A 27025-nucleotide genomic window follows, 5' to 3' on the forward strand; every position below is an offset into this window, starting at 1 on the left:
TACAAAACTCAACCTCCAAACCCTTGAAGTTATGGCCAAAGTGATGGTTCTAGCAACTCATAAACATCATATGGGATGTGTTTGAACCACTCACACACCCCAAATCACCCCAAAACTCAGATTCACTCTTCAACCTCCATATGAACACATGAAGAGCCTTATCATGCCAATTTTCATTCCAGATCATTTCTGTCCAAATTAACACTTCCCACACCTCACATATATCACATATGAGCTATCCAAACACTCATCATCAACCTAAAACTTCAGAATCACCAAGCTCGATTCATACTTGAAGCAACTGCAGATCGGGTTCCACCAACTGATCCAGATGTTTTCAATCCACTCCAAGCATCCAGACACCTTCCATATGGTCCATTGAAGCTATCCAGATCATCAAACAACTTCTGTAACACCTCTATTGCAAAATTCGAATCCCAGCTTGGCCGTTTTTGAAGGTAAGTGCTATGAACTTCAAACTCATACATACATGCATCATAAATGAAAAATTGAGTTGCTATCTTGTTTCTGCACTATCACTGATCAATAGCCCTCAATCAATTTCACAATTCATCAATTATACACAATTTCAGATGGAATCATAAGATTAGGGTTCTTCGTGTTCATCAGAAAACCAATGATCTTAGAGTGAAAATAAATGCAATTAAATGATACCATTGTGTTCCTCGTCCAAAACCGAGCAAGATAGACTATCTACTTGATCAAAACAATCCAGTTTCAAAGATTTTCAAAAATCAGTTGAAGGTGTGTTCTTGGCGCGTTTTTTGGTTTGAAAAATTCAAATGTTTGTTTTCAAATATAATTAAATGAAAGCATGTGAATAACAAGCTGCGCGCGCAGCTCAGTTGGCAAGTGTTTTGAGTTGTGAGAGAGAGGGCGTGGGTTCAAACCCTGGCAGGACCAAAACAATTTTTTTGACACTATTTTTCTTTCATTTTTTAACAAACTTCATCATTTAATTTAACCAATCAAAATTCATTATTTTCACTTCATTTTTTGCATACTCTTTGTTTAATATACATATTTTATGAATACCAAAAAAAATCATCAAAAAAGATTTATTTAATACATTTTTAAATAGGTTTAAAATGACATGTTTTAAGTGTTTTTTAATACTTTAAAATATTGTTTTTCATTTGATTCTTAACCTAATCACTTGTAAATATTTTTTGTGATCAAACCCTAATCACTTAGGTCTTAATTAAGCATTAAAATTTGATTTTTACTTTTGTCAAATTCAAATTGTTTTAAAACAAACGATCATTCTTTTCAAAACAATAAACCATTTCTTTTTGAAACTATTGATTAAATCTTTTTTAATTGATCAATTGATTTTCAAAACGATGTGGGGCCTCTCGAATATTAGAGAGTATAAGACCCACTCTTTTTTTTCCTTTTATACAATTTTTTTCTTTGAACAGAAAACTCTTTCAAAACAATACTTTTCAAACTGTTTTCAAAACAACAAACGACGCGTCTGTAAATAAACAATCAACCATGTTTTATAAAATAAAACACGGGCCTCCACGTAGGTATAAGTCCCAAGCCCCTTTTGTACATACCCATTCCAGTACATGAAATTAGGTATTTCATTGTACGCCTTTTGTACATATCTCAATCTGTTTTTTTTTTAACTTTGAATAACAAACCAAAAGTGAAGGTTTTCTTTAAATCTTCCCAAAAATATACCATGGGCCTCCATGTAGGTATAAGTCCCAAGCCCTTTTGTAAATACCTGTTTACATAGCTTTGAGTAAACTCAAGTGGACTTCTCCCCGAGTGTGAGTCCCGAGCCCTGTGTATACAAATGGATCATCCTTACAGGTATATTTCCTTCATAAACTCCATTATATACACACACTTTGTCATATATAACTGTTCATATAACTGTTCATATTTGTTCATGTACTTGTTCATATTTGTTTGTACTTGTTCATACTTGTGATTGTGTTATGTGTGCTTATTCAACTTAGTACAACACTAGGTTCCCCATAGCCTCCTATTGGGCTTCGTGCAAAGAATCTCCACTAGTTTAGGTTAGGACATAGAGTATGGTTTCCCGGTGAAATCGCTCTAAGAGCTCAAACCAACTATACCATGCCTCCCCTTGGGCTTTGTACAAACGAGTGTCCCTCCCATAGCCTCCTCTTGGGCTTACAATGCAAGGACCCTGGATTGTCCCTCCCATAGCCTCCTCTTGGGCTTACAATGCAAGGACCCTCGGATAGCCTCCTCTTGGGCTTCGTACAAGGACCCACGGGCTTCTTATAAGCATCCCCAATATCCAAATCAAAATACCCTAGGAGATTAGACATTTTTCATCTCTATGATAGGAGTATCTCTTCTATATCATCACAAACAATCAATCAATCAATCAAACTTTTTTGCCACAAGGCTGGCTAATCAATCAAACTGTTTTACCACCGTACTGGCTGATTAATCAAAGTTTTTGTCACAAGGCTGACTTCATTGAAACTTTTGCCACAAGGCTGGCTGATTAATCAAAGTTTTTGTCACAAGGCTGACTTCATTGAAACTTTTGCCACAAGGCTGGTTAAACAACAAAAACATCTTTATCATTCTAAGCACCCTAAGTGGCATGGCCCCGGGCTTATAATGAAAAGATTTTCAAACAAAAAACAAACAGATGTATGTGATGATATAGATTAGATACATCGAACATTTAGATGACATTTGTCTCTTTTCCTTTGCTTCCACTAGCATAAGTGGGAACTACGATTGCTCTGACTTTCTCAACATCCCTTTGAGAATACGTAGGCACAAGGTCGATCCTTGGCGAGCAAAACAAAACAAAAAAAACCATTCAAACCTTAGCACCCGTAGACCCCGAGCTACAGATGCTCTGATTCCCTCTAAGGGATATGTATGCAGAGGATCGCGATGATCTTTGCGAGCATAATCAAACAAACACCTTAGGTCCCACCTATTTCACAAGAACCTCCACCACAACAAGAATGGAATAAACAAAACAAAGAAACCTATAGAGTACTATAGATACGTTGGGTGCTAATACCTTCCCTTCGTATAACCAACCCTCTTACCCGGAATCTCTCCCCCACTTTTTAGGTTATTGCAGCTTTTTTCCTTTTCCTACTTTGGAAACAATAAAAAGTTTGGTCGGTACAAAAGAAAAATCATTTTTTTTTGAGCACTCGAGCCCAAAGAAGGCATCAGGTGTCTCATCCAGAAAAAAAGGACAAACGATTTTTCCCCGCGACAGAAAAATGGCGACTTCACTGGGGACCATCTTTTTATTGTTTCCAAAGAAAGGGTTATTTCTATTTGTTTTTTTTTTATTTTATTCTTGTTACATGTGTGGTGCCTTGGTTCTGTTACTTGTGTGATTCTGTTACAAGTGATACATTACGGACAAATCCTAACCCGGATTAAGTACACATAAGAATTAGGTGGAGGGTATAGTCATGTATGGCATACAAGGAGTTCAGTCCTTAAAAAGTCAGCATGAGAATCCTTCCGCTCAGTGGAGGTTCCTTGTTGGTAGTATATGTTTAGCAAGTTCAGTTGCGAAGACATTATTGCTTTCATTGAACTGTAGAAGCTGAGTTGGCTGTAGAACCCATAACCCATCCTGGCCTTATTAGGACGTGGTGCAGAAACGATCCAGGTGAAGACTTGGATAGTTGTCATGCGGAGAACCACACTCAGACGAGTTTTTCTTGAGAATATTTCTAGCTCACAAGTTCAGTTGTGCAAGCCGGTAATATTCGAAAGAAAATTGTAGACTCTGACGTATCAGTAGAACATGTTGTGCAGGTGATTAAACCCTAGTACTATCCCATGTTTGGTTCTCTGACCTCATGCTCGTGACGCTGGACCTTTGAACCTATGTGTACTATGTTTGAATTACCATGTTTGTAGTACCATGTTTGCGTTACCATGTTTGAACTACCATGTTTGCTTTACCATGTTTGAATATGTGGCATCCACGCATCCATGCATTCATACATTCAAAAAAATCCATCTTTTCCCATAAAAACATGATTTTTCCAAAATTTAGAGAAATTTTCTTTGCAAACATTATAGGATTAAGTTATGGAAGGGGTAAAAAGGCATACCAAAAAGTACGATTTCAAAATGCCTAATGTGGAAAGGCTGAAAGAGTTAGCATCTTCTGTACAAGATCCTTCTGATTTTAGGAAAAGTCATGGAAAGCTTTTGCCTATCTTGAACACTCATGTTAATGAAGGACTTCTCAAAACTCTGGTTCAGTTCTATGATCCCAACCTTGGAAGAATATGCCGATCTTTTGGGTATTCCTGTGTCTGACAAAATACCTTTCAATGGTTTGGAAGCCATTCCTAAGTCACCAGCCATTGCAGCGGGTATCCACTTGAAGAAATCTGAAGTAGAAAGTAATTGGACTACCAAAGGAAACCTTCCGGGTTTGACTTCGCAGTTTCTAATAAAGAAAGCCTTTGATTTCATTGACACTGGTAGCATGATAGCTTTTGAAGCTGTATTAGCCTTGCTCATTTATGGGTTGGTTCTGTTTCCCAACGTCAACGACTTTGTTGATATCAATGCCATAAAGATCTTTCTGATTGGAAATCCTGTTCCGACTTTGCTTGGTGACACGTATTTCTCTATTCATCATAGGAATCGCCAAGGCGGTGGAATCATTGTATGTTGTGCACCTCTTTTGTACAAATGGATTGTTTCACACTTACCTAAGTCTCCTATTTTCACGGAAAACCGAGAAGGTTTACGTTGGCCTCGAAGACTTATGTCTCTTACTAATAATGATATTCATTGGTATACCTTGGCTCGCTGTGGTACAGAAACCATTGATAGTTGTGGAGAGTTCGCCAACGTACCTCTCATTGGCACACAAGGAGGAATTAACTACAATCCGGTCCTAGCCCGACGGCAACTCGGGTATGCAAATTCAGCTAAACCCATTGGTCTCGCAGTGGAATGCTACTTTTACCGAGAAGGGGAGGATCCTCAAAGGCTGAAGACAAGAATGGTAAGAGCTTGGTACGACGTCCGAAGAAAAGAAAAAGGTGGGGAAAGAAACTGCATTGCTACAAACGCCTATACCTGCTGGGTGAAGAAAAGAGCAAAAGAGTTTCAAATGCCTTACGATTATGAAAAACCCATGTTCCCTGTGGTGTCTCAACTACCCAATGTTCCCATTAACAATGTGGAGGAGTACCAGGAGATCTTAGCCAAGATGAGGTTAGAAAAGGACTCTTGGGAAGAAAAGTTTCGTAAAACTGATGAGGAAAATAGAAAGTTGAAGAAAAGAGTGAAAGATCACGAAGAAACTCTTTATTATCAAGATGGATGGCTCATGAGTAAAGATGAGAAGATCCGTCAGAAAGATGCTGCAATCAGAAGATACATCAAAGAAAGCAAGAAGAATCTTGAAGCCTCGACAAGCAACGCTCCGACTCCTGATGATTGGAAGAATGTTGTCGACAAACTGAGGGCTGAAAAGGCCAAATTGAAAGCTTACTATGGGAAAGAAATCCTGAGGCTCAAGCTGCACAACACATTTGGTTCTTCGTCTGATGAGGATGCTTAGGATTGTTTAGCTTTTTATTGTATCATTTGTTTTTGTAAGGAGCTACGCTCCAATGTTGTAACATTTCCCATTATTGCAAAAAAAAAAAAAAAATGAATGAATAAAAGATTTGTTTGTGTTCAAATGTTTGCAAGGAAATAATCTCTAAAATAATTGGAAAAATCATAAATTTCTTTTTGCATACATCATTCTGCATATCGAGTCTGTTGTATAGAGTCTCATCTTTTGGATCTTTCTCCAATAGATCGTCAAGCTGTCGCGTCTCAAAGTTTCTCGACCGCGCTCGCAATCAGATCACAGATACAATACTCGTTCAAATAGAAGAAGAGTAATGGAACACTCTGAACAAGAGAATATTGAGCTCCGTGGTACGGTGACCACCCTTCAGGAAAAATTGGAAAGTCTCACTACTCTGGTTAACTCTTTAATGGCTGCACAGAATCAGCCGCCGCCACCTAACAGTCAAGCAACGGTAACATCTGAAGTCACTACTCCAGTTTCTACAGTTGCATTCAGCATTCCATCTTTCTCTATGCCAGAAGGTTGGGGCACGCCTTTCAGCTTTGGTACAGGTTTCCGCCATAATTTCTCTGGGGTTCAAACAGCTACAACTGAAGCGCCTGCTGCACAAGGTTCGGCGTTTATTCCACATTCAGGGGTAACTTTTTCCCAAATCACTATGGCACTTTCTCAACCCACTATGACAGTTCCGACCCCTACGGTTCACACTGTTCCTTATGATGGCAATGAGATTTATCATGATCAAGGTGATAGCACAAATCCGCGTAACCTTGTGGAAGATCTCCAAGAACAGTTTAACAAGATTCAGCTGGAAGTCAAAGCTATTCGTGGCAAAGATTTGTTTGGAAAGAATGCCCAGGAGCTATGTTTGGTTCCCAGTGTACAAATACCTGCTAAGTTCAAGGTCCCTAACTTTGAGAAGTACAAAGGTAGTTCTTGTCCACAAAGTCATCTTGTGATGTATGCCAGAAAGATGTCTACTTATGCAGATAATCATCAGTTGCTTATCCATTACTTTCAAGACAGTTTAACTGGTGCCGCACTGAAGTGGTACACAGGCTTGGATAGCACTAATATTTGAACTTTCAACGATCTAGGAGAGGCCTTTGTCCGACAATACAAATACAACTCGGATATGGCTCCAGACAGAGATTAGCTTCGATCCATGACTCAGAAAGACCATGAAGCTTTCAAAGAATATGCCCAACGATGGAGAGAAACTGCTGCTCAGATTAATCCACCGTTAAAAGAAAAAGAGATGACAAAGATCTTCTTGAATACTCTCAGCCCGTTTTATTATGAACGCATGATTGCTAGTGCTCCAAGTGATTTCACCGAAATGGTAAACATGGGGATGCGTCTAGAAGAAGGAGTCCGAACCGGACGTTTGACTAAAGAAGGTGGATCTTCAAGCGGAACCAAAAAGTTCGGAAGTGGTTTCCCAAAGAAGAAAGAACAAAATGTTGACATGGTATCCCAAGGGAGGCCAAGAGGAAATGTCAATCGTCGACAACAGATTGCTGCTATTGCGCCAGTCGTTAATACAGCACCAAATCCGGGATTTACCCCACAGTTTCAACAACAACAGCCTCGACAACAGGCTCAACAACTTAACAACAATCAGAATCGTGTGCAAAGAGCTCCACAGTTTGATCCGATTCCAATGACCTATACAGAATTGTACCCTGCTTTGATTGAAAAAGGTCTCGTTCAAACTAGAGCACCACCACCAGTACCTGAAAAACTCCCATGGTGGTACAAAGCTGAGGTCTCATGCCCTTATCATCAAGGAGCGCCTGGCCATGATCTCGAGCATTGCATAGCTTTGAAATATGAAGTCCAGAGGTTGGTTAGATCTAATCTTCTCTCTTTCAGAAATTTGAATCCAAATGTGCAAGCAAATCCGCTGCCCAATCATGGAGGGCATGTTGTAAACATGGTGTACGGATGTCCTGGCCAATACCGAGTCTATAATATCAACTTCTCAAGAGCAGATTTGGTACAAATGCACGCTACTCTTTGTCGGGGGCAGAATTTTCGCCAGCATCAATACGGTTCCTGTAGAATATGTTGTGTGGATCCTCACGGGTGTTCGACTGTGAGAAGAGATCTCCAAGTTTTGCTAGATAATGGTACTATTGAGATCTACAGAAATAGGGATGAAAATGAAGTTAACATGATAGGATGTTATCCGCATGAGCTTTTAGTCTCAGATATCAACTCGGAAATGCCTACAATTAACGTCATCGTTCCTCATTTCAACATGCCTGAGCGCATAGAAGTTACTTATAACAAGCCAAGGGTTCCTATTGCTCCTTTGATCATCTGTCTACCTGGACCTGTTCCTTATGACTCTGATAAGGCAGTTCCATACAACTATAATGCTACAATGATAAAGAATGGACAAGAAGTTCCTTTACCTACTCTTTCATCTGTCGTGAATATCGCCGATGTGAGTCAAGTAACAAGAAGTGGATGTGTGTATACTCCACTACCTCCAAAGCAGCCTGTTGCTCTGGCAGCCGGACAAAATCCTATCAATACACCAGTGGGGAATCCTGTGGAAACTCCTGTCAGTAATACAAACACTGATGTTGGTCAGTCCAGTGGAACCAATGTCAATCCTGATTTTGATGAAATTTTGAAGCTTATCAAAAGAAGTGAATACAAGATTGTGGATCAGCTTATGCAGACTCCTTCAAAAATCTCAATACTTTCATTGCTTTTAAACTCAGAAGCCCACAGGGAAGCCCTGATGAGGGTCTTAGATCAAGCTTTTGTGGATCATGATGTGACTGTTGATCACTTTGATGGGATAATAGCCAACATAACTGCTTGCAACAATTTAAGCTTCTGTGATGAAGAACTTCCAGAGGAGGGCAGAAATCACAATCTTGCTCTACACATTTCTATGAACTGTCAGTCAAACTCTTTGTCTAATGTGTTGGTAGACACCGGATCTTCCTTGAATGTTATGCCAAAGACGACCCTTGCTCGTTTGTCTCACCAAGGAATGCCTATGAAGTTCAGTGGTGTAGTAGTCAAAGCATTTGATGGATCGCGAAAATCAGTTATCGGCGAAGTCAACCTTCCCATGACAATTGGTCCTCATACATTTCAAATCACCTTCCAGGTCATGGACATTCAAGCTGCTTATAGCTGTCTGTTAGGACGACCATGGATCCGTGAAGCAGGGGCGGTAACTTCTACGCTCCATCAAAAGTTAAAATTTGTAACAAATGGAAAATTGGTAATAATAAGTGGAGAACAAGCCTTGATGGTGAGCCATTTATCCAATTTCTCTTTCATCAGTGCTGATGATGTGGAAGGAACTCAGTTCCAAGGTCTCTCTTTAGAAGACGAATCTTCCAAGAAGAAAGCATCAATCTCTTCTTACAAAGAGGCAGTAAAAATAGTAAAAGATGGAACTACCACTGGCTGGGGGCAAGTTGTGATCCCTACCAAGAATGAAACTAGAGCAGGTCTCGGATGTTCACCAACATTCTCAAACTGCACCAAGAAGGATGAAACCCTTCGTCGAATCAAAGAAACATTCATTAGTGGAGGATTCCTTAACCCAATTCCTCAAGAGGTTAATGTCCTTATCGAAGAATGCATCGAAGAAGGTTTACCCGATCCTGAAGAAGAATGGAAATGTTATCTCAATGACTCGGGATACATATCTCAGGAAGAACCATATCCTCCTTCAGAGAAATCCAAAGGCACAGAAACTGAGCCTGTTCCTGCAGAGATCTGGGACACCTTGGGACAACCAAGTGGAAAATTTGATTACATGGTGAAATACACTGCACCTGAAAGTTCAAAGATTGCGATTGAAGACATCCAACCCACTGGATGGGGAGATCCCTATGAATATAACAGTCAACCAGAAGAGGCTTATCAGCCCTGTCAATTTTCTCAGCAGCTTGAAATTACTGAAGGTTTCAGCTTCAATGCATCTGCCAAGGTTTATAATCCTGAAGATGGTTACTATCACATAAATGCCATTTTTGAAGATGAAGGGGAAGATGGTCCCGCAACTGACTCGGAAAGTGTCGCTGACAATGAGTCTCTTCATCCTGAAGACTGGGAAATACATCCTGAAAATTCTGAGGATTGTGACTCGTCTTATGCTCTTCAAGAAGTGGAAGAAGACCGTTTCAACTCTACAAAGAACAAGGTTGACAAACCAGGACCTTCAAATCCTGCTCGACCAGCGGTCAATGTCAAAACTGAAGATAATTCTGAGGAGAATTTTCCTGAATACATAATACACAGAGGAGTTCGTTGCTACTGGAAAGCTGTCGACGTTCCGAATGTTGTTCGCCGCTCAAAGTAATCACCTCGCTGTTATTTTGACCTCCTGCCTTGCCCAAAGCAGAGAGATGTTTTATAGGGCTTTGCTTTTAAATGTTTTTTCTGCCCAAATAACTTTGTGTATAGGGCTTTGTTTTAAAAGTTTCCCTCTTTGTCCCGCCCAAGACAAATGAGTTTGTGTTTAGGGCTTTGTTTCAAAAATGAATCATAAATAAAGTGTCATTTTGAATTCCCTACACTATGTGTTTTATTTTTTTTGCTTTTTTCTGGAAATGGTAATCCTAAAAAACCAAAAAAAAAAAACCAAAAAAAAAAACCTTTTTTCAAAAAAAATCTGCATACACTCTTGCATTCATAAATTTTCTGAAATAAATATAAATCACATGTGCAGATTTACTATTGATAAACCCATTGAATGCAATAACCCTATGCCCTCTCCCAACTTTGAGTTTCCTGTGTTCGAAGCCGAAGAAGAGGAAGAAGAGGAGATCCCGGACGAGATCTCTCGATTACTTAAGCACGAGGAAAGAGCCATTCTGCCTCACAAAGAGCCTTTAGAAAAGATCAACTTGGGTTCTGAAGAAGACAAAAAAGAAGTGACCATTGGATCGCTGCTTGATACTGATATCAAGAGTAAGTTGACAGACCTTCTCAAAGAATATGTTGACGTGTTTGCCTGGTCCTACCAAGACATGCCTGGGTTGGATACCAATATTGTTCAGCATCACTTGCCGTTGAAGCCAGAATGTCCGCCAGTTAAGCAGAAATTGCGAAGGACTCACCCTGATATGGCTAACAAGATCAAAACAGAAGTTCAAAAGCAACTCGACGCAGGTTTTCTAGTCACCTCTGAGTATCCTCAATGGTTGGCCAACATAGTGCCAGTTCCAAAGAAAGATGGCAAAGTCAGAATGTGTGTTGACTACCGTGACTTGAACAAGGCCAGTCCGAAAGATGACTTTCCATTACCACATATCGACATGCTGGTTGATAACACTGCTAAGTTCAACGTCTTTTCCTTCATGGACGGGTTCTCTGGTTATAATCAGATCAAGATGGCTCCTGAAGATATGGAGAAGACATCTTTCATCACCCCATGGGGTACCTTTTGCTACAAAGTGATGCCATTTGGATTAAAAAATGCAGGCGCAACTTACCAAAGGGCAATGACTACTCTCTTTCATGACATGATGCATAAAGAAATTGAAGTTTATGTGGACGACATGATAGCCAAGTCCAGCACAGAAGAAGAACATATTGAATACCTTTTGAAGTTGTTTCAACGACTAAGGAAATATCAGCTTCGCTTGAATCCTAACAAATGTACTTTTGGGGTTAGATCTGGAAAACTCTTGGGTTTCATTGTCAGCCAAAGAGGTATTGAAGTAGATCCCGACAAAGTCAGAGCTATTCAAGAGATGCCTGCACCAAAGACTGAAAAACAAGTAAGAGGATTTCTCGGACGATTGAACTATATCTCCAGATTCATCTCTCAAATGACTGCTACTTGTGGGCCAATTTTCAAGCTCCTCCGCAAAGATCAAGGGGTTGTATGGACTGAAGATTGCCAGAAAGCGTTCGACAGTATCAAAGAGTACCTGTTAGAACCACCAATATTGATTCCTCCAGTTGAAGGAAGACCACTAATCATGTACCTTACTGTGTTGGAAGAGTCCATGGGTTGTATGCTTGGACAACAAGATGAAACCGGTAAGAAGGAGCATGCCATCTATTACCTGAGTAAGAAATTCACAGATTGTGAGTCTCGTTACTCCATGCTCGAAAAAACATGTTGTGCTTTGGCCTGGGCTTCAAAACGTCTCCGCCAGTACATGATCAACAATACTACTTGGTTAATCTCCAAAATGGATCCGATCAAGTATGTCTTTGAAAAGCCTGCCTTAACAGGAAGGATTGCCCGATGGCAAATGCTGTTATCCGAATATGACATTGAATACCGTGCTCAAAAAGCGGTCAAAGGAAGCATTCTCGCCGATCATTTGGCGCATCAACCAATTAATGAATATCAATCTCTCAATTTTGAATTTCCTGACGAAGATGTCTTGTACTTGAAAATGAAAGATTGTGATGAACCATTACCTGAAGAAGGTCCTGATCCTGGATCAAGATGGGGCCTAATTTTTGATGGAGCAGTAAACGCTTTTGGCAATGGAATTGGGGCAATCATCATCACTCCCAAGGGTACTCATATCCCGTTCTCCGCCAGATTGCTATTTGATTGCACCAACAACATCGCAGAATATGAAGCTTGTATCATGGGTCTCGAAGAAGCCATTGACTTAAGGATCAAGATCCTCGACATATATGGAGATTCAGCCCTCGTGATCAACCAAATCAAAGACAAGTGGGAAACTTACCACCCTGGTTTGATTCCCTACAGAGATTATGCAAGACGTCTATTGACTTTCTTCAACAAGGTTGAATTGCATCATATACCTCGAGATCAAAATCGAATGGCAGACGCCTTGGCTACTCTATCTTCCATGTTCAAAGTCAATCACTGGAATGATATGCCTACAGTCAGAATCACGCGCCTTGAAAGGCCCGCCTATGTGTTTGCAACTGAAGCAGTCATCGGTGATAAACCGTGGTTTCACGACATCAAACGCTTCCTTCAAACTCAAGAGTACCCACTTGGGGCATCAAACAAAGATAAGAAAACTCTAAGGAGACTTTCTGGCAGTTTCTTCCTGAACGGAGATGTGCTATACAAAAGAAACTTCGACATGGTTTTGCTTAGATGCGTGGATAGACACGAAGCAGACATGTTAATGCATGAAGTACATGAAGGGTCCTTTGGAACTCATTCAAATGGGCATGCAATGTCCAAAAAGATGTTAAGAGCAGGATACTATTGGTTGACAATGGAATCTGACTGTTACAAACACGTGAAGAGATGTCACAAGTGCCAGATCTACGCAGATAAGATCCATGTGCCACCGACTCTACTCAACGTTCTATCATCTCCGTGGCCTTTCTCCATGTGGGGTATCGACATGATTGGAATGATCGAACCGAAAGCTTCAAACGGTCATCGTTTCATCTTGGTAGCAATTGATTACTTCACCAAATGGGTCGAAGCAGCATCTTATGCCAATGTTACAAGACAAGTGGTTGTGAGGTTTATCAAGAATAACATCATTTGCCGATATGGTGTTCCCAGCAAGATCATTACTGACAAATGGTTCAAACTTGAACAACAAAATGATGAAAGAATTGTGTGAGGAATTCAAGATTGAGCATCATAACTCTTCTCCTTACAGACCAAAAATGAACGGCGCCGTCGAAGCTGCCAACAAGAACATTAAGAAAATCGTCCAGAAAATGGTCGTCACTTACAAAGACTGGCATGAAATGCTGCCATTTGCTTTACATGGGTACCGTACTTCAGTGCGTACTTCAACAGGGGCAACTCCCTTTTCTCTAGTATACGGCATGGAAGCTGTGCTCCCCGTAGAAGTTGAAATCCCATCAATGAGAGTCCTCATGGAAACTAAGTTATCAGAGGCTGAATGGTGTCAAAACAGATACGATCAGTTGAACTTAATCGAAGAAAAACGTATGACTGCTCTATGCCATGGACAGTTATACCAAGCAAGGATGAAACAAGCTTTCAACAAAAAGGTTTGACCTCGTGAATTTCAAGAAGGCGACCTCGTGCTTAAGAAGATCTTGTCTTTTCAACCAGATTCTAGGGGCAAATGGTCTCCTAATTACGAAGGCCCGTATGTTGTCAAAAGAACATTTTCTGGCGGCGCCATGACTCTTGCAACCATGGATGATGATGAACTCCCACATCCTGTGAATGCTGATGCAGTCAAGAAATACTTTGTCTAAAAAAGAACAAAAGAACAGCTCGGTAAGTCGAAAACTCGCAAAGGGCGACTTAGGCAAAAATGAGCGTCTCGGTGGACTGAAAACCCGAAAGGGCGTTCCAGGCAAAAATTAGAGACAATAAACAGAAAAATTCATCCTGGTAGATTGAAAACCCGAAAGGGCAATCTAGGCAAAAATTAGGGATTTATGACAAAGTAACTGCATCAGTCCATACTTCGTCACCTGAGGAGTCTTTTTCATCGAAGGATCTTCAATCAAATCATCGCCAATCTAAAGCAACAAGCACAGTTGGAACTCAAAGTTGTTAGGGGGAATAGTGGTTATTGCTTTCAATGTAGCCTTTTCCGCATAATTACCATTTCCAACTTTTGTAAATACTCTATGGAATCACGCCTTTAGCTGATTACCATCCTATTAAATAAATTTGAGCCTTGTGCCCACTTGTTTGCAATCTCTAATTTCTTTTAGCTTGCAAAATGACGCTTTAATTGTGTTATTCACTTTTGAAAGAAAAAGAGAAAAAAAGTTTTAAATGAATTTACTTTCCTTTTTCAAAATAAAAGCGAAATTTTCCTTTGAGTTGTGAACAACAGAAGGAACATCAACAGCTATCTCCATAGGACGAATCAAGGATTATGATAGGAAAAGCTCTTCTATCCCCAGTGAAGAAGGTCTTTTATCCCCAGTGACGAAGATCTTTCATCTCCAGTGAAGAAGTTCTTCCATCTCAAAAGATGATCATCTTCCCCAGAGAAGTTTAAAACATGCAGCATATTCATCACCTGTGTTATCTACACCGTGTTGAAGAACATTTGCCAAGTATCTGGTTGTATTGCGACGTTGGTCCCTCTCCAGTATACACTTCATTATCTGTCAGTATTGTCAGTATGCATGCTACATTCATGACATTCATCATTCATACATATTTGCATCATTTATGCATTCTTGCATTTTTTCAATGTTTGCTTCAATATTCACTTGTTCAGGATATATCTATCCCAAAAAAAAAAGAAAAAGAAAAAAGAAAAAGAAAAAAAGAAACAGATATGGGCGTGTCATCTCTCCAAATAGGTTGTCACCCATAAGCAGAAAGAACATCTTCTTTCTCCAGTTCCCCACTGAGATCATTCCTCGTGGAAGAAGGTTGCTTTAGTTTTCTCCTCTCAAAACAAAGGAGAAAATCCCCAGTTGAGTTCATTCCTCATTGGGTACAAAGTCTTGTTTGACTGTCTCTTTCCAATTCATTCTTGGATAGAACCCTGTCTTTACCAAAGATTCAAATTCCGATTCCTCAAACAGAGTCGTGAAAAACAGACAATAAGCAATAGCCTCATCATCTGAGCAGCTTATTTATCTTTCAAAAGATTATCCTCTCTAGGAAATCAATCATGAAGACCATTTGACAACCAGGGCCTTATTACTGTTCACAAGGCTGAATATCCAGTAATTTCCCTAGCAAAGTCTCCAGAATCATTTTATCACTCGGCTGATAATTGATCATGTCTTCAAAACCACTATCACGAGGCTGGTAGTCGGAAACCTTTTGTTCTGGTTATATTATTTAACATGTCTATCACAAGGCTGATAGTCGGTAATATTAACCAAACCTTTGAAACTCTTTTTACCTTGTCAAGTCTATCACCATGCTGATAGTCGGTAATACAGTTTCATACCTTTCACCTTCGCATTATTAAACAAGTCTATCCCCATGCTGATAGTCGATAATGCCGATAGGTAAGCTTTTCTTACAAAGCTATCATTCCCCGGTGAAGCATACACTTGCTTTCCCGAAAAGAAAAAACGGATTCTCTTCCTAAAACGGATTGAGACATCCTTCTCGATCTCTTGTCCCCAGCGGAGTCAGTTTTTGATATTCCCTCGGTAAAGATATCCTTGCATCATTCACAATTTTGGTATCTTAGGTCCAAAATTCGCGTCTTCTGATATTTAAGTCTCTTCCACCCTATCAAAATGAAGATTTCCAATCTCCATATCTCAGGTTGAAGAAACTTAAATAGGGGCATCTGTCATACCCCAATTTTTGACCTAAGATACCACCTCATATCATTTGCATATGCATCATTTGCATCTCTAACAAATTGCATAGCTTGTGTTTGTTACTTGTGCTCAGCAGGGTTTAATCAAGAGATCACTCATCAGTACAAGTAACAATCAATTAGGGTTTTGTTCTCCCTTCATTTCAAATGAATCATCTTCATCAACAATCAACATTTGGTCCTCAGAGATTCATTTCAACAAGCTCAAAGGCTTTGAATCAACCAGATTAGGGTTTTGACTGAAGATAGCATACCCCTGACTTTTGCTCAGGATTTGACCTAATGACTTGGGACATGACCTCAAGACCCCAAGTGCATCATTTTGACCTAATCCATTGGCTCAGAACATCTCCTACACAAGGATTGATCAACAGTGAAAGTTCAACTCATCAGATTAGGGTTTTGAACTATCAGGGACCAAAATCAGGGATCACATTTGGGAAACCCTAAAAATCCCCAGGAAGTCAATCAAAGGTTTCAATCATCTTCAAATAATCCCTATGACAATATCCAATGGGAATTACATCTCAATTCAAGATCCACAGTCATCAATTTCATCAGGTCGACAATTAGGGTTTTTGACCTAATTCACTGAACAACTGACTTTTTAATCAGGACATGGTGCCACAACTCAAACTATGATTCAATATCCTCCAATACCTCAATATGATCCATTCATACCATTCATTTGATGAGGATAGCCTGTTTCATTTGAAATCTCCAGAAACGCGATTCGTCTGAAAAAGTCAACTGTACAAGATCACCATTGACTTTTGGGGAATTTTTGGTCAACCATGACTTTTGAAGTTTTAAATCATCAATATATGATATGAGAAGTCATTTGATTAAGAAGAATCAAGAAAATCAATCAAGAATCAAAAAGTCAAAAGTTTGACTTTCCATACTTAGAAAAATTTCTAAGTGTTTTTCATGGTTTTTTCCAAACTTTGGAAGGGAATAACTCAAAATTTCACCTACAAACTGAAAAAAACTTCCAACATGAAAGTTGTAGATTTTGATCCAATGAACAACTTTGACACATATAATTTTTTTCCATAAGATCAACCATTTAAGAGATATGGAGCTTCAAAGTTGGTACTTTTTGAAAACTTCACTTAAAACTTCATTTTTCTCAAAGTTCATGGATCTTTTTCACCCACTTCCTTAAAGATCTTGAAGAAACTTTCAACTAGGATTTTGAAGTGTGTAATATGAGCTTTCTAAAATGTCCAAGAGCATGAAAAAATTTAAAGTGTAGCTATGGTTTTGAATTTTGACATTAGTGAACTTTTCACTTGAAATTTCATGCCATTTTCACTAAGTTATGAGCCAATTTGCCAAATGATCCAAATAATGATGCATAGAGGCAATAATTGGAGATATTTTTCTGATTTGAGATCAGAATGGAAGAGGATAAGAAGCTTAGAGAAATAACCATGGTTTAGTTACTTTTAACCATATGCATTAAATGTGAAAGATTCCTTTCTATCCTTTAAGCCAAATCATCAAACCTTGAAGCAAGTTGCAAAGCTCTGAGTTCAGACTCTTTGGCCTATAAATAGAGGTCCAAACTCCATTCAAAATCACACCAAAGTCTCACAAATTATAGGCTTTCTCTTTCTTTCTTAGAATGCAAGTTTCTTAAGTTTCTAAGAGGTACAAAACTCAACCTCCAAACCCTTGAAGTTATGGCCAAAGTGATGGTTCTAGCAACTCATAAACATCATATGGGATGTGTTTGAACCACTCACACACCCCAAATCACCCCAAAACTCAGATTCACTCTTCAACCTCCATATGAACACATGAAGAGCCTTATCATGCCAATTTTCATTCCAGATCATTTCTGTCCAAATTAACACTTCCCACACCTCACATATATCACATATGAGCTATCCAAACACTCATCATCAACCTAAAACTTCAGAATCACCAAGCTCGATTCATACTTGAAGCAACTGCAGATCGGGTTCCACCAACTGATCCAGATGTTTTCAATCCACTCCAAGCATCCAGACACCTTCCATATGGTCCATTGAAGCTATCCAGATCATCAAACAACTTCTGTAACACCTCTATTGCAAAATTCGAATCCCAGCTTGGCCGTTTTTGAAGGTAAGTGCTATGAACTTCAAACTCATACATACATGCATCATAAATGAAAAATTGAGTTGCTATCTTGTTTCTGCACTATCACTGATCAATAGCCCTCAATCAATTTCACAATTCATCAATTATACACAATTTCAGATGGAATCATAAGATTAGGGTTCTTCGTGTTCATCAGAAAACCAATGATCTTAGAGTGAAAATAAATGCAATTAAATGATACCATTGTGTTCCTCGTCCAAAACCGAGCAAGATAGACTATCTACTTGATCAAAACAATCCAGTTTCAAAGATTTTCAAAAATCAGTTGAAGGTGTGTTCTTGGCGCGTTTTTTGGTTTGAAAAATTCAAATGTTTGTTTTCAAATATAATTAAATGAAAGCATGTGAATAACAAGCTGCGCGCGCAGCTCAGTTGGCAAGTGTTTTGAGTTGTGAGAGAGAGGGCGTGGGTTCAAACCCTGGCAGGACCAAAACAATTTTTTTGACACTATTTTTCTTTCATTTTTTAACAAACTTCATCATTTAATTTAACCAATCAAAATTCATTATTTTCACTTCATTTTTTGCATACTCTTTGTTTAATATACATATTTTATGAATACCAAAAAAAATCATCAAAAAAGATTTATTTAATACATTTTTAAATAGGTTTAAAATGACATGTTTTAAGTGTTTTTTAATACTTTAAAATATTGTTTTTCATTTGATTCTTAACCTAATCACTTGTAAATATTTTTTGTGATCAAACCCTAATCACTTAGGTCTTAATTAAGCATTAAAATTTGATTTTTACTTTTGTCAAATTCAAATTGTTTTAAAACAAACGATCATTCTTTTCAAAACAATAAACCATTTCTTTTTGAAACTATTGATTAAATCTTTTTTAATTGATCAATTGATTTTCAAAACGATGTGGGGCCTCTCGAATATTAGAGAGTATAAGACCCACTCTTTTTTTTCCTTTTATACAATTTTTTTCTTTGAACAGAAAACTCTTTCAAAACAATACTTTTCAAACTGTTTTCAAAACAACAAACGACGCGTCTGTAAATAAACAATCAACCATGTTTTATAAAATAAAACACGGGCCTCCACGTAGGTATAAGTCCCAAGCCCCTTTTGTACATACCCATTCCAGTACATGAAATTAGGTATTTCATTGTACGCCTTTTGTACATATCTCAATCTGTTTTTTTTTTTAACTTTGAATAACAAACCAAAAGTGAAGGTTTTCTTTAAATCTTCCCAAAAATATACCATGGGCCTCCATGTAGGTATAAGTCCCAAGCCCTTTTGTAAATACCTGTTTACATAGCTTTGAGTAAACTCAAGTGGACTTCTCCCCGAGTGTGAGTCCCGAGCCCTGTGTATACAAATGGATCATGCTTACAGGTATATTTCCTTCATAAACTCCATTATATACACACACTTTGTCATATATAACTGTTCATATAACTGTTCATATTTGTTCATGTACTTGTTCATATTTGTTTGTACTTGTTCATACTTGTGATTGTGTTATGTGTGCTTATTCAACTTAGTACAACACTAGGTTCCCCATAGCCTCCTATTGGGCTTCGTGCAAAGAATCTCCACTAGTTTAGGTTAGGACATAGAGTATGGTTTCCCGGTGAAATCGCTCTAAGAGCTCAAACCAACTATACCATGCCTCCCCTTGGGCTTTGTACAAACGAGTGTCCCTCCCATAGCCTCCTCTTGGGCTTACAATGCAAGGACCCTGGATTGTCCCTCCCATAGCCTCCTCTTGGGCTTACAATGCAAGGACCCTCGGATAGCCTCCTCTTGGGCTTCGTACAAGGACCCACGGGCTTCTTATAAGCATCCCCAATATCCAAATCAAAATACCCTAGGAGATTAGACATTTTTCATCTCTATGATAGGAGTATCTCTTCTATATCATCACAAACAATCAATCAATCAATCAAACTTTTTTGCCACAAGGCTGGCTAATCAATCAAACTGTTTTACCACCGTACTGGCTGATTAATCAAAGTTTTTGTCACAAGGCTGACTTCATTGAAACTTTTGCCACAAGGCTGGCTGATTAATCAAAGTTTTTGTCACAAGGCTGACTTCATTGAAACTTTTGCCACAAGGCTGGTTAAACAACAAAAATATCTTTATCATTCTAAGCACCCTAAGTGGCATGGCCCCGGGCTTATAATGAAAAGATTTTCAAACAAAAAACAAACAGATGTATGTGATGATATAGATTAGATACATCGAACATTTAGATGACATTTGTCTCTTTTCCTTTGCTTCCACTAGCATAAGTGGGAACTACGATTGCTCTGACTTTCTCAACATCCCTTGAGAATACGTAGGCACAAGGTCGATCCTTGGCGAGCAAAACAAAACAAAAAAAACCATTCAAACCTTAGCACCCGTAGACCCCGAGCTACAGATGCTCTGATTCCCTCTAAGGGATATGTATGCAGAGGATCGCGATGATCTTTGCGAGCATAATCAAACAAACACCTTAGGTCCCACCTATTTCACAAGAACCTCCACCACAACAAGAATGGAATAAACAAAACAAAGAAACCTATAGAGTACTATAGATACGTTGGGTGCTAATACCTTCCCTTCGTATAACCAACCCTCTTACCCGGAATCTCTCCCCCACTTTTTAGGTTATTGCAGCTTTTTTCCTTTTCCTACTTTGGAAACAATAAAAAGTTTGGTCGGTACAAAAGAAAAATCATTTTTTTTTGAGCACTCGAGCCCAAAGAAGGCATCAGGTGTCTCATCCAGAAAAAAAAGGACAAACGATTTTTCCCCGCGACACCAATTATTAACAAACTTGAGGGAGAATGGCGAATGCAAATAACTAAGTCTCGTTAAACGTATGTTTTCAAGGTAAGACCGAGCCGACGATGTACAAGCATTGTTTCAATTCCTAAACAATGGAGATATAAGGATGTGAATCCCTCGTCACCCCCTCGAGCCAGAAGTTGGAGTTTGTTTCTACTTTTCAAAAAAACCTTGATTTCAACCAGGGGAAGGGTAGATTTTGACTAATTCAGTGGTGTATTTTGGTTGTCAGGAGAATCAGTCAATCCAAGAGAGGATTCAAGCAAATGTTCAAGCAAAGTATCAAGCAAAGCAAAGGTTCGAGCATATCTTCCTCCTTGCGTTCATCAAAAAATGAGGAAGCAATAAAAACAATACTCACAACTTCTTCCTCAATACATCATCGAGGAAATATCAAATTCGAAGCTTACAAATCAAAGTCAACATGGCAGTCACAATATTCAAAATCCAAAGATCAATATTTCCAAAGGAACATTCAAAAGAAAAAAGGAGGAAAGCGCCCACTAAGTCAAAACGGAAAATTCCATGAAAGAAAACAAAATGACTTAGGCAAATATTAGGGCATCCCGATGGGTCAAATTCAAAGGAATTGGCTCATGCAAAAATAAGGGATAAAAAAAGGTTTAAATATGTTTTTGGTCCCTATAAATAACCCAAAATCTTGTTTTAGTCCCTATAACATTTTTGTTCAAAGAATGATCCTCATAAAATTTTCCGTCTCTAATTTAAGTCCATGCCGTCAACATTCATTAACGGAAGCTGACGTGGCACACAACATGGAAAACAGCTTGGCAAAAATTTTAAAACGCATTAGATTGAGGGGGTTTTAAACCTCCTCTAAATAAACCGAGAATGAAGTTTCTATTTTAATAATGTAAGGAATACCTGAAAGGATAATCGATTGATGAAATCGCTGGCAGAAAGATCAATGGTGGAGTCTCCATTGTCACCAAAAAGATCAGCACTAGAGATGGAAGATGAACCCTGAAATAACAAGAGGAAAAACAAGGTTAAGTGGAGTCCCACTCCACAAATACTGGCCTACTCAGATTCTCAAAATTCAAGAGAATTATTTTTTGGATAGATAAGATGATTCTAACACCAGCTAAATATAACGGATAATCTTGTGACTGCTAAATCATCGAAGCTTCCCGTCAATGCTTGGATCTTCACAACAGTTCTCACCAGTGCTTGGATAGCTACTAAGGCTTCTGCTCAACATCAAAACTGAAACGATTCTCATTCAAACAAAGCGCAATCATTGGATTAGGAGAATTCCTAGGATTCGGAGAACATCAAGGAGAAAGGGGTGGGTTAAATAAATTTTGAGCCTCATATCCATTGTTTCTTAAAACCGAAAACCAGGCCAAAGTACAACATTCAAAAGTCGTAATTGAGGAAAGGTTAACTACGAAAGCATATTAAGCAGGATTTTGTTATACTGACTCCTAAGTTTGTTAAAACTATTTCTAACCACTGCGCTTCTTCAAGCATTCATTTCTAATCATCCAGTCCTAATTCATAACGAACTTCGATTTCAAAACTTACATACGCATCGCATTGGAGTTACTTCTCAAAGGGTACAACGTCATCTATGAATATACACTTAGCGTCGAGGAGATCTCGAAATTGGTTAATCAAAGGCGATCACTTCTAATAAAGACTCTTGCATGGGGAAACCACGCCTAGAGGGTTTTCCTAAACAGGGGCAAAATATCAAAGGATTACGGGGGCATACAATCAAGGATCCTATTAACTAGGGGCATTCACCTTAAGGTTCAATCGACCTGGGTCACATTTCGAAGCAATCCCAAACAGGGGCCTGTCAAACATGGGAGGAGTTTAAACCAAAAGGATAAAACACTATGGATAACCCTCCATATCCTAGAAATCAAGGGCATACCCTTCAATCTAAACGTCGAAGCATATGACAAGGTTATTTCCCGGGGCACTTCCCTCATGACTTGGAGATCATAAGCATCTTTTCCCACGAAAATATTGGGGCAATGGATATCAAATCCATAAGACGCACAACAAAAGGAAAAGGAGTTCTCAAACTTTACAACATCGAACCAATCTTTCTCCTAACTACGATCTTCAAAGTTCAAAAAACAGGTATTGGGAAATCGCGCTAGCATCCAACAACCTTACAACATTAGCGGACCATATACACTTCGGTTATAAACAACCTATCATTGGAGCATCATACAAATACATATAAGTCACACATTACATACATTGGTCGATACATTACACCACACCTTTTTAGGTAGTCTTCTTTAAGACAAATCTTACGATCCTTTCTAGGAACCTTTTCAGGTAGTCTTCTTTAAGACGAATTGTCATCCTTTCTAGGAACCTCTCCAGGTAGTCTTCTTTAAGACATGCTTTTTCTAAGAACCTTTCTAGGTAGTCTTTTCTAAGACATTTATCATCCTCTCTAGGAACCTCTTCAGGTAGTCTTCTTTAAGACAAATCTTACGATCCTTTCTAGGAACCTCTTAAAATATTCTTCTTTAAGACATTCCTTATCCTTTTCTAAAAACCTTCTTAGGTGGCCGTTAAAAAAAATTATCCTTTCTAAGAACCTTTTCAGGTAGTCTTCTTTAAGACAAATGTTCATATCCATTCCGGAAACCTTTTCAGGTAGTCCTATAGAAGACATTATTTCATTCCACTTGATACATCAATCAACATATGCATGAGCATAGGCATTATCCCATATATCAAAACATCCAAGTCATTACTCTGGTGCTAAACTACATTGTCCACCTGCTTGCTGGTAACCTTACCGATGACAATAAACTTATTATTTGTTTATCTCCAATCACCTGATTGACGTATCCTGTTAACCTTACCGATGACAATAACCTTATTGTTTGTTTATTTCCATCACCTGATTTACGTATCCCGGTAACCTTACCGATAACGGTAACCTTACTGTTTGTTTATCCCCAATCACTTGATTGATGTATCCTGGTAACCTTACTTATGATAGCAACCTTGTTGTTTATTTCACTCATAAAATACATACATACGCATTAGCATATACATATCATCTAGAAAAGCCCAGTTTCCGACCCTTGAGTCGAGAGTTTCCAACCCTTGTGTTGTGATTGGTTTGTTTTCCAACCCTCGAGTCGTGAGATTCCAACCCTCGTGTTGTGATTGGTTTGTTTTCCGACCCTCGAATCGTGAATGTCCGACCCTCGAGTCGTGAGTTTCTAAACTTATCATTTCCTTTCCGACCCTCGAGTCGTGAATATTTGACACGCTAATTTTCTCTGACCCTCGAGTCGTGAGTCTCCAGGCAAGTGAATCTTGTTCATGCAGGCAAACTTGCTAGAATCATAGCAGATAATCTTCTATGCAGGTAAGCTTGTCTGAACTGGGGCAGGTGGATCCCAATGGTGCAAGTGACCTTGCTAGAGCTATGGCAAGTGTTCCTTTTGGGATTACTCGAACTATGATAGTAAGCAGGTATGGCTAACTGTGATGACTTACTAGAACAATAGTAAGTGGGCCACACCATCTACGATTAGCTTACTCAAACTACGATAGCAAGGAGGTATGGCTAACTGCGACGACTTACTAGAGCTATAATAAGTGGGCCATACCATCTACAATAAACTTGCTGAAACTACGATAGTAAGTAGGTATAGCTAACTGCGAAGACTTACTAGAGCTATAGTAAGTGGGCCACACCATCTACGATAAACTTACTCAAACTACGATAGTGAGTGGGTATACCAACTACGACGACTTACTAGAACTATAGTAAGTGGGTTACCTACAAACTACAAAACCTTGTTAGCACTATAGCAAGTTAACTATCTTCTACATAGCAAACGGCAAACCCTCACTATTGCTAGCTACGGTTATTAATCACGTTAGTCCCTCGGCAATGATCTTCTTCAAAACCTTCACCAATAACAAGCAAAGGTTTTATCTTTCTTTTTCAAAGTTACTAACATGCTTCAAATAACATAACTAACAGTCATACATCATTCAATTACATACCTCATTCATACATAATGCATATACATACATTGCTCTCATTTATTTTGAGAAGCTCACTACATCATATACTACATGCATCATAACATCGCATAAAATCAAGGTTGCCTTTTTAGGCCATGCTACAATCAAAACATGTAGTTCCTTCCAAAAAGCATCTCACATTCCAAAAAAAGGGTATTTACCTTGGATGGCATCTTTAAGCCCATCTCCCACGGAATTTCTTCCCAACAAATACAAATTTCAGGGCATTTCAGTGTTCAATCATCTTTTACCTGTAGATCCCGATAGGCATACATGCCTATCTGACTCTTTAGGTGTAAGAAGATTGAACAAGGGCAGCTGTCATACCCCAAAAGTTTCCCATCTCATAAGTTAGGGTTTGCATTTTATCAAAGGAGTTTGAATCTCTAAGGCCTCAAATGGATATCAAGGTATCTCATATGTCTCAAGGAATATTCATGTCAAAAGTCAAGCTTCTATTCGAAGGATTGCTAACTCAATGGCTCAGATGATCAATATTCGACTATGTTGACCTAAAAGTCAACTATAGTCGAAATACAGTCAAACTTCAGGATTTCTGGTCAACATCAAGTATGTGAGGTTTTATCCATCATTTGATCAAATATTGATCATGATCCGTTAATAAAAACTCATAAATGAACAAATTCAAAAGGTTCAAATTAGGGTTTTTTATAGGAGAAAGTCAACTCAACTTTGACTGGTCATAACTTTCACATGGAGTATCAAAAATTTCCCAACCAAAGCCTATTTTGAAGGAAATTGGATTTTCTACAACTTTGTCTCTCACAAGCCAAGGCCATAAATGCTTCAATTAAGAGATATGATGCAAAAGATTATAGGTCCTTTTCAAAAGTCAACCAAAAGCAGTTTTCTGTCAAAGGCCATATTATCAAGAAAAAATCTCCAAATGAAAAATATTTTCTAAAGTGGCTTGTAGAGGACATCTTGAGGTTTCTAAAAAGTCCTAGAACTCTTCCATACCTTAAAAATTGAGGGAGATATGCTTTGTCAAAGTCGGTCGATTTAGGGTGGAAAATGTGTAAATAAGGGTTAAACTTGGATTTTCTCCAAACGGGCCTATTCTTTTATGATCCAAACTTTCTCATAAGTACTAGGAGTCTCCAAATCCAATGCCATGCCCATTTGACTTTTATTTTATTTTTATTGAATTTTTATTCATTAAAAATCCAATTAAAGGCAAATATATGGAAAATATGAAAAGAATTATTTTAGGTTTATTTTAGATCAATTTCAATCACTCATTAAAGCCAAGATATGATCAAATTTCGTTCAAAGGGGATTGGAGAGAGATAGGGCATATTTAGGCCAATTTAAGAAAGTTTCAATGGTGATTTCAATCAAGATTCAATCTTTTGATTCAAAGAGATTTGGAATAATGTGGCTAACCTAATTCCCTCTAATATATGCAAGCAACTCTTGCCAGTGGAGAGGGGGTTTTGGGGACAAGGTTTTGCAGCCCAGGAGCATTGATACGAAGCTTGAAAATTAAAGGAGAGTGTGAAATCGGCTCGAGAATTAGAGGTCGACTCAAGGCTTTTTCGAGATTCAAACACCTTCCTGGAGCATCACTGATCATTTTCCAATCGTAGCCCAGGTCTGAAACATCAAGAAACATGGTCTCTATGTCACGGTTTGTCCTTTAATATTTTTGAATTCGTTTTCATTCACCAGCTCATAGTAGATCGATTTTAACTATATATTTAGATTCATATTGATGTATGGAATGTTCCTAATGTGTTTAATTCGAGTTTTGGTATCAACATAGCAATCCGCCATTGATAGGGTTTGGAAGTTTCAAATTGGGTTTTTCGGTTTGAGGAGAAATTAAGCCAAATCAATGAGCCCAGTGGACTCATAAGGTTCTCTATAGTTAATCTGGGTTAGTATTGTGTATTTATTAACGCTAATTTGCAGTTTGGATGGTGGCCATGTTATAGCTACGCAAGTGAAAACCGTGGGCATAGGTCCTGAGTTTTTTTCAGAATAAGACGAAGAAGAAGAACGTACAATAACGGGCGCGGTCTGTTTCCATTTTAAAATTTCATCATTTCTTTCACGGTTATTTTGAATGTAATGCGCACTAATGTCATCAACTACAGCCAGCGCGCATGGCAAGGGTGTTTTGCCGTTAAATCCAATGACCTGGGTTCGAACCCATGCCTCCACAAATATTT

This window comes from Vicia villosa, linkage group LG6, assembly GCF_029867415.1.
Source record: "Vicia villosa cultivar HV-30 ecotype Madison, WI linkage group LG6, Vvil1.0, whole genome shotgun sequence".
NCBI classification, from domain to species: domain Eukaryota; kingdom Viridiplantae; phylum Streptophyta; class Magnoliopsida; order Fabales; family Fabaceae; genus Vicia; species Vicia villosa.